This window comes from Cuculus canorus, chromosome 21, assembly GCF_017976375.1.
Source record: "Cuculus canorus isolate bCucCan1 chromosome 21, bCucCan1.pri, whole genome shotgun sequence".
Taxonomy (NCBI): domain Eukaryota; kingdom Metazoa; phylum Chordata; class Aves; order Cuculiformes; family Cuculidae; genus Cuculus; species Cuculus canorus.
This window is the reverse complement of record NC_071421.1, coordinates 1,756,984-1,766,018: the sequence shown is the minus strand read 5'-3', so window position 1 is coordinate 1,766,018 and position 9,035 is coordinate 1,756,984.

Here is a 9,035-nt window from a genome sequence, read left to right as displayed (position 1 = left end):
TGGGGGAAAAGGTTTTAAGCCAAAAGGGGGAAGATTGAGATGAGATCTTAGGGAGAAATGCGTTCCTGGGAGGGTGGGGACGCCCTGGCCCGGGGTGCCCAGAGATGCCCACTGGAAGCTGGATGTTTGCCTCATCTTAGAATTAATTCCCTTTTTTTGTCAGTTTATCAATGGAAATGCCATTCAGCCTCACACCCTGCAGCCTGGAGAGATTTCAGCCTTTATCTGCCTGCAGCTCCTGCTGGGATAAGTGGAAGCAGGAAAAAACAGCCTGGAAAATAATTAGATCTTACACAATTTTGTTTTATTTTTAAACTTTACTGTAAGGGACAGATCCGGTTTCCAGTAAGGCTGGTGCACGCATGTGCCGATGCTTTCCTAGCTGGTGCATCCTGCAGGGTGAAGCCAACAGCATCGATGCGTAAATGCGATCAGACCCCAGCCGGGGCTCAGCTCCCTCGCTGCTAAGCTCATGTCCTCCATCTCTCACTGACTGCGCTGCAGTCGGGCTGATCATCTTCTCCCCAAGCCAAGTACCATAACAGCTCAGGAGAAAGGTAACGATGATAGAGAGTAAAACAAAAAATGACAAATGAAAGACACCAAGTGTATAGTTGAGGCTGTTCAGCCTGAGAAGAGACCTTAGAGCAGCACTACAATGCTGAGAGGAGCTCCAGGAAAGCTGAGGAGGGGCTCTTGATCAGGGAGGGCAAGGATAGAATGAAGGGAAGGGTTTAAGAAGAGAGAATGAGATGAGATCTTAGGGAGAAATGTTTCCCTGTGCGGGTGGGGAGGCCCTGGAATAGGTCACCCAGAGCAGTGGTGCTGCCCCATCCCTGGAGGGGTTCCAGGCCAGGTTGGATGGAGCCCCTGATCCAGTGGGAGGTGTCCCTGCCCATGGCAGGGGTGGGACTGGATGATCTCTAAGGTCCCTTCCAACCCAAACATTCTATGATTCTATGACATTGGTGTTGCTGAGCCCTAGGACCGAGCTACCAGGAATGTCCATGCATCGGTGTTCCGGGACGTGGTTCCTCAGCGTAGGACCCACACAGGTATTGCAGAGCACAAACGCTGCGCTGTGCTGCAGTGTCCTGTGCGTTGGTGGCGTGCTGCAGCTGCCGTGACATTCTGGGCATGTAAACAATAACGCAATGTCTGAAGAGAAGCAATATCCTCTCTGAGACAAATTACCGCAGCTGGAACAAACAGGCTGCCGGGAACACAGCCTTTCTTCAGCTCTACATGAAAGTTTCGGTTTGGAGGGGTTATCTATATATGGCAATTTGGAAATTCCCCATTAGAAAAGGAAGCAAAGCAGCTCTGCAGCGCTGGAAGAACCACGTAGGCAAAGTCCTTAAACTCCAGGGTGCAGGATGGCACAGGTGGGCAGTTACCCATGGTGTCAGGAATCATAGAAATATAGAATGGTTGGGGTTGGAAGGGACCTTGAAGCCCATCCAGTCCCACCCCTGCCATGGGCTGGGACACCTCCCACTGGATCAGGGGCTCCAAACCCCATCCAACCTGGCCTGGAACCCCTCCAGGGATGGGGCAGCCACCACTGCTCTGGGCTACCTGGGCCAGGGCCTCACCATCCACACAGGAGAACATTTCTTCCTAAGATCTTATGTCAATATCTCCCCTCTATCAGCTTAAAACCATTCCCCCTCATGCTGTCCCTGTACTCCCTGATCAGGAGCCCCTCCCCAGCTTTTCTGGAACCTCTTTCAGCCCTGGAAGCTGCTCTAAGGTCTCCCAGAGCCTTCTCTTCTCCAGGCTGAAGCCCCAACTCTTGACTCGGAGCCCAACTTGCCCGTGTGCCCCAGGCTCTTGGGCTGGCACGCAGGACCTCTGCCAACTCCGGCTGAGACATCAGCTCGATTCTGACGTAAAGGGTGTGGAGAGCATCTGAATCACCAACAGTCACAGCTGCCTCCAAGTTTCCCTCCCAACACTGACCACGCACGGCTTACCTGACTGCCCACCACATCACATCTAACTTCTAAAGAGCCACAGGCTGCACTGCTAGAGGACGTGAACTTGAATTCCACTGACTCAAGAAATGCCTTTCTGACTTACACGGCGAGGGTCAGGCCCCGGGTTGCCAGTTCTCAGTTAACAGTGTGTCATGCAGTCTCCAGCCTCAAGTCAGCTCTTATTTTTGTTTGACTTGGAAGACAAACTACAAAAATAGACGTGTTTACTCCCTGCATTCACCAGCTTTACTTTTCTCAAAAGCTGCCCTGTGAACAGGAATGACTCCACAGTGAAGGAAAGTCTAAGCTTATAGATGATCTCTTTCATCCCAAAGCATCTTAAGTCACCCGGTACAAATATACAACCAATTCTGGGGTGAAATGCAGTTGCATTCAACTCCTTTCAGCTGGATTAAATTAAAGTTTAGGATATATGAAAAATTTGCAGGACAGCTCTACTTTGGAATAATACAACATCCAAATTAGCGTTAGTATAGCGGGAAGGGCTGCTTCCCATTCTAATGTTGAAGAATTGGCCATGGAATATGAAGATCCTCTTAAAAATAGCCTGCTAACATTTAATAATAAGAAAATAGTTCTTCAGACACCATGCCATGGGTGGGCACTCTTGCTATTTTCCCTCCTGCATGGTGCCATAGGGTCATGGAATGGTTGGGTTGGAAAGGACCTCAAAGTCCATCCCGTTCCACCCCTGCCACGGGCAGGGACACCTCCCACTGGATCAGGGGCTCCAAACCCCATCCAACCTGGCCTGGAACCCCTCCAGGGATGGGGCAGACATCACTTCTGTGTTATGCCAGGACACAGCACCCTAGTTTTCTCTCTCCTGTATGTTTTCAGCTTCCTATTTAAAACTGAAGGAGTTTCTGGAAATAACATACATGTAGACACAAGCATATCAGATGTCCAATGCACAGAGAGGGATGAAACTCTAAGCCATTGCCTGTCCACACTGGAGGCTTCAGTTCCCTCCAAACCCCAGGCAGTTTCCTCCTTAGGTTTTATGAAATCTAGACAACATGAGTGAGGTCTGAAGGAGTCAACTTGTGTCTGAGAGCTGGTGCTTTGTGAACAGAATGAAGCCCCCAGGATCATTCTGAGCTGGGATGAGATGGACCAACAGCCTCGGTTCCTCTCCAACTCCACATCCTGAGCATCTCCTGGTCTCTCTACACAAGTCTGCCTTGAGGAATTCCAGACTATTAGCACTGGAGAAAGAGAATTAGGAGCGCAAGAAGGAAGAGAACCTACTCCTTCCGACAGGCTACAAGACAGCCTTCATCTCCTTTAGGCTCCAGCTCCCCAAAGGAGTTCGTGGAACAAACCAGCTTTGGCATACGACGCCTCCACACCTGCCATTTCTTGTGATTTCCAACTGTGGGTAATTTTATTGCAGAGGAGTCGTGTCTGAGCAAAAGGAAACGGGAATGAGTGCTGTTGTCTATTTACCCTGAGAATTAGCATCAGTCAGCTAAAACAAGTGAGGGGGAACCGTTCCCTGAGCACGGAGCCAGAGCTGGAAACCCAGAACCGAGGTAAATAACGCCTCCTCACTGCAGCCTCTCAGCTCCAGGTTGCACCAGCTGTGCACTCGGCAGCTCTCTCAGAGCCAAATCCAATTTGTCTGGTGCTTTTCTCCTTACCTCAGGCACATTTTCACCCCTGGTTTGTTCCTGCTAATGTGCCAGACAACTGCAGCAGCCAAATAGCTCTTTGCAATGACATTTAGAAAGAGCAGGACAGAGTGACAGAAAAGACACCATTCGTTGGAGTCATGCCTCGGCACCTGGGGAGCGGAGGAGCGCTTAGAAGTGAAATGCCTTTTTGTATATAAAGGGCCATTTTTTGCTGTAGTGGCTGTCGGCGCAGGAGCAGGTGAGCAAGCTGCTAAAGTACACCGTGATGAAAAGAACATCTCGACTGCAAGCGAGTTTACCGGCTCTGTAGGGAGGTTGGACCCAGCATCCTTCAGCAGCAAGAAGCTCATGGGGTGAGGTATGGATGGTTTAATTAGCGAAGCAAAGCCACAAGCAAAGCAAAATAAGCAATTTATCCACTATTTCCCATCAGCAAACAGATGCGTAGCCGGAAAGCAGGTCCTCAACACATGGAAACGTTACTCCAGTAACCAGTAAAATTGTCTCTGGCCTGAGAAAGCACATCCTAAACAAGCAGATGCCTCCAAAATTCCACTGCATCCGATGTAGTTCATGCACCAGGGCAAGAGATCATGGAGTTATGCTACAGGGTGTACAGGAACCGTGGTTTAATTGTGTAATGCCCCTATTGTATTCAGGACAATTGGCCTGGAGCTGACGGCAGCTGCTGCTTCTGCCACGTTTATAAAAGCATTTGCAGTCCTTTAAGCAAAAAAAAATGCAGCGACAGACCAGTACGGGGCTTTGCACGGTTATTTTTAAGCCAGTCGTGAAGAGTCTGGACTGTTGTTAAGAGCAAATACATACATAGAGCCATTAAGGTTGGCAAAGCCTCTAAGCTCTTCCAGTCCAACCATCATCCCGACCCACCGTGCCTGCTAAACCACGGCCTCAAGTGACATGTCTACACGTTTTTTGAACCCCTCCAGGGATGGAGACTCCACCACGTCCCCGGTTTCGGTGTGGACTGAAAGGGGTGATATCAGGAAGGAAAGAGCTGCAAGCAGCAGCCCTTGGAGTCAGCCGTGCGTGTGGTGGAGCCGGGCAGCAGCCCCAATTCCTGACCTGCAGCTGGGCCGGTTTCATTTACAAGTTCATGAAACTGCACGAAGCCGAACAACCAGCATCTCGCTTGCACCTCGCCCCCAGGACCTAAAGGCTTTTAAATCTGTAGGAACAGATGAGATCATTTGGGGAGTTCCAGGAGCAAAGAGACAGAGGGGGTGGAAAAGCAGGAGGGCTGGACGCCAGCAGCACAAAGCAGAGCTGAAGCACTTGAGGATGACTCTGCAACAGCCCAGGCTCTCTTAGCCACCTGAATTCGGGGTACCTCAGCCCCAGAGGTTTCATTTTGTCCTTGCATCTGCCTGGAACTGTTGTAATTCCTTTGAGAACTGCTCGCAGCCAGGGCAGGTTACGCCAGAGACGTGGTAGTGAAGGGGTAAACCAGGAGAAACAGCAAACTGCTCCCTGCTCAGAGGCTTCTGGACTTCTCCTTTTGTCAGGTCGGTCGGAAAGAACGAACATCTCTAGCCTTGTCTCTCCCAGTTATGGCAGAGGTCCCCCTTTTGCGTGCAGCGGGCTGAATTAATAACTGTTGGGTTGTCATAACACATCCTCATCCTCCATCCCACACCCAGAGATGCTCGGGGCTGTCCACACGCATCGACTTCCATGCCAAGGAAGAGCTGACAGAGCGAGCTCTTCGCTTCACTCCTGTGCTTTCAGCTCAGCGCAGGACGAGGGAGAAAAGCAGGACAGGAAACGCTCACCCTCCAAAAGAACAGGCAGGGCAGAGGCTCAGCCATCCTTGCGTGCGCAAAACCCACAGCGTCCCCCAAAATACAGATCGTCTGGGCAGTGAGCACAACCCCAACGTTAGCACTAGGAGAGGAAGACACAAGTGTGCAGAAACACTTGACTTATGGAGTCTGAGTCTACAAGAGCTGTGTTCAGTTGCTGCTTTACATAATTACATGAGTTACACCTAAAGGTCTGCTCCACAGCACCAGGCATGGCAAAGGAGCAGAGGTACAAACCCGGGCGGGCCAAGGACAGGCACCTACTATGTCCTTAGGGCCAGAATATCTTTCCAAGGACTGGAAAACTTGAATTACAAGGATCAGAGCTGCCCAGTTCTGTAGAGAACGTGGGGGAAGAGTGGCTGATTCAGACCATAGAGATTCCCATATCCATGCTGGACCAGCTTCTCAATGCAGTTTCTTTCCTTCACAAGACAGGATTTGACTGTGTTTTTCCCAGCTGGACCCAGACTGCCATCTCCCCGTGCTCATCAGAAACCGGAGTAGCTCTGAAAACCGGACCCGTTTCTAAGCTGTCCAGATGATGCCCGGATGCAGTGGTCAATTTTTAACCCAAGGCTCTTCTTTGGAGTGGATAATTTTCCTTATTACCTGACTTTTATCCCTTATCTCTATCCTGTTAGGAAAGCCCAGACAATTGGGAAAAGCCAAATTTAAGAGAACTTCCTTCAAACCAGGTTTCCTGAGGATTTTCCACCTGCGCAATGAGCTGTGAGGCTGGATCATCATCTACTTTGCTTATTTCAGCTTCTATACCCGATTTCTTTGGATCACAATGATAATTGTTAAGACAGCATCACAGCCCAACACCCTGAGCAGCTCCAGAGGCTCTGACGGACCTCTGTGCGTGTTTTTTGAAGGTCAGAGTTAACTCCAGCATGACTCGCAGCAGCCGACTCGGACAAGAGCACAGTTCCATCCATTTCTGGCTCACATTTCAAACAGCAGCAAGCAGTGGTTGGATAAGGAGAGGCTCTCAGGGCAGCGATCCTCCCTCACGCGCTGGTGCTGCAACTGATTAATGGTAGGGAACAGAGCGAAAGAGAGCACAGGATGGTTTCTGTTCCTATTATATTTGCCTGTATTTCAGGTGTGCTCTATTTTTAGAGGCTTGTCTAAACCTTGCCAAGCTCTGCGGGGTTCTTAGCTCGGTGGGTGGGGGGAAGCAGGCAAAGACGTTGATGGATGGGCCTCCGAGCACCCATCGGAGCTGCATCCAGTCACAACAGGAAAGGGAAGCCGTACGTGGCTTCTCGATTCTATCAGGAGGGACCTCTTGGCCCCAACTTCAAGCACAGCTGCGCGAGTGCTGGCCAAGCCACGCTCTCCACTCCCTGCCTGGAATTCGGAAGAGAATGAGGCTGATTTTCCATCAGCGTCGGTACCCAGGTGACAGCTAGAGCCCCTCCGCTCCCAGCCCTGCGGGCCACCTCCTCAGATGGAACAGAGGCACCAGGCACCTTATTTCCACCCTCAAGCTGCCTCCGAGGCTGGAGGAGCTTGGCTTCAGAGTGAGCGGAGTCTGCACGCTGGGATGGAGCAGGTTCAGCGCTGGTGTGGCTGCAAAACCACCTGCGACAAGGACTTGGAGCCCCTCTGTAGAGGTCATTGCTCTGGTTCGGGCTGCGGAGAGGAACAGACCTGCAGGTCCAGGATTTGGAACTAGGCTGCCTCTAAAGTAGACTTTGCTGAGGACTCACTTTGAGCCCAAGGTTTTTCACCCCCTCTCAGTAACAAGGCAAAAACATCTGAGCAGGAACAAGGCTTCAAGAACAAAAAACAATCATCCTTTTTGTCTGACACAGTCTGGGGAGCGAGTGGGAGGAAAGGGAATGACTCCCTGTGCTCTCAGCAGGGCTCCTCCAGCCCAGCTGACCTTGGTTTGCTCACTCCCTGCTCCTGCGACGCTTGGAAACTCGTGCCCTATGCCGGCTGCTGGCAGAGTGGGGATTTTCTCTCCAGCCTCCACTCCAGCCCACGAAAGCCCTTGGTTTATGACCGTTGTCCTCACACGTACCCTGCGCCTCTCTTTTCACAGGGCATGGCGTAGGATGAGCTCTGCATCAGATCTTACTTTCTACTTCCAGGCACCGATTCTTCATTTTTCACATGTTCAGCAAGTTCTGGAGTTGTAGAAGGGATTTCCAAGGACTACATGGTAAGCTTCCTTCCTCAGGCCAAAGGCAGCCGTGGTGTTGGGAGCCAGGGACCGATCACACCCTCAACCACGTGAATTAGGCAGAAGCCTGGCTGTGCCTGATGCCCCGGAGAAGGCAACGTGGGGCAGTTCCAGAGTGGACACAGATCTCTATTATTCAACTCTTTAATGGAAAAAGCCATAAAAAGATCTGAAAGGGAAGGACTGGCTTGCTGGAATCTACAAGCAATGAGAGGGGAGGTGAGGAAAAAGGATTTCCTACCGTCAGCAAGTTGCTATTTACAGGGGAAAGAAGGCAGGTGGGACATTGATTTCTAGAATAGAGATCCTGTTGCATAAACAGGCTTGAAGGAAGCAAAGGGTTCTGCTGGGAAGTGCGAAGGCTGACAGCTATCCTTCCCTTACTCCAAGTCCTGCCAGCCTTATAGTCCCTCCCACGTCAGGCTAGCGAAATAGTTGCAATTCCAGTAGCCCATAAAGAAAGAGGTGATTTGACGCATTCAAAGCAATCAAAACAATTCCCGTCTATTTTGGGGATAAGAGACTTTTGTTCTAGAACCAAGCGCTGTAATGCCTGACCCCACGATGAAAGAACGGGAGCAAAAATATTCCCCTGCACATAAGTGGTTCTATTAGACAGAAATATCCTCCTTGTTCTCCACCCTTCCATGGAGGCACAAGCTCCCTCTGAACTTCTTTCTTCAGTCAAGAAAGAAGAGACAGATGATGGAAAGAGTCCCATCGAGCCACACACCAAGGGAAACAGAGTCCTAGAAAGGTTTGGGTTGGAAGGGACCTCAAAGCCCATCCAGTTCCACCCCTGCCATGGGCAGGGACACCTCCCACTGGATCAGGGGCTCCAAACCCCATCCAACCTGGCCTGGAACCCCTCCAGGGATGGGGCAGCCACCACTGCTCTGTGCCAGGGCCTCCCTACCTCCATGGTGAGGAATTTCTTCCCGATGTCTAATCTAAATCTTTCCCCTTCCAATTCAAAGCCATTCCCCCTCTTTCTGTCTTCAGGAACACCCTCCGCAAGCCACGAGGGCTGTGCCTAGCTCTGTGCAGGCTTGATTTAAGGGCAGGGGATAATTGTCATTGTCCCCTGGTTTTCTTATGGCCCTGGGAAGCTTGTAAACAGTTGGTCATTTATTACATAAACACCTGGACACTGCCTTGGGAGAAATAGAATTGAGGTTGCAATCCACGGCAGCAGAACACCTCTCCAAGCTGGCTGCTCTCAGTTAGCACTTCATTTACATTTCCATGGCTTTCTCGTTTAGTTTTTCATAGTGGCAGGATTTATTCAGCCCTGGTTACACCCCTTACGTCTATAATTAGGTCTTGCTTTAGCAGCAAGTGGCCCAAAGCTCTGCCGGTGGATAACACGGTGTCC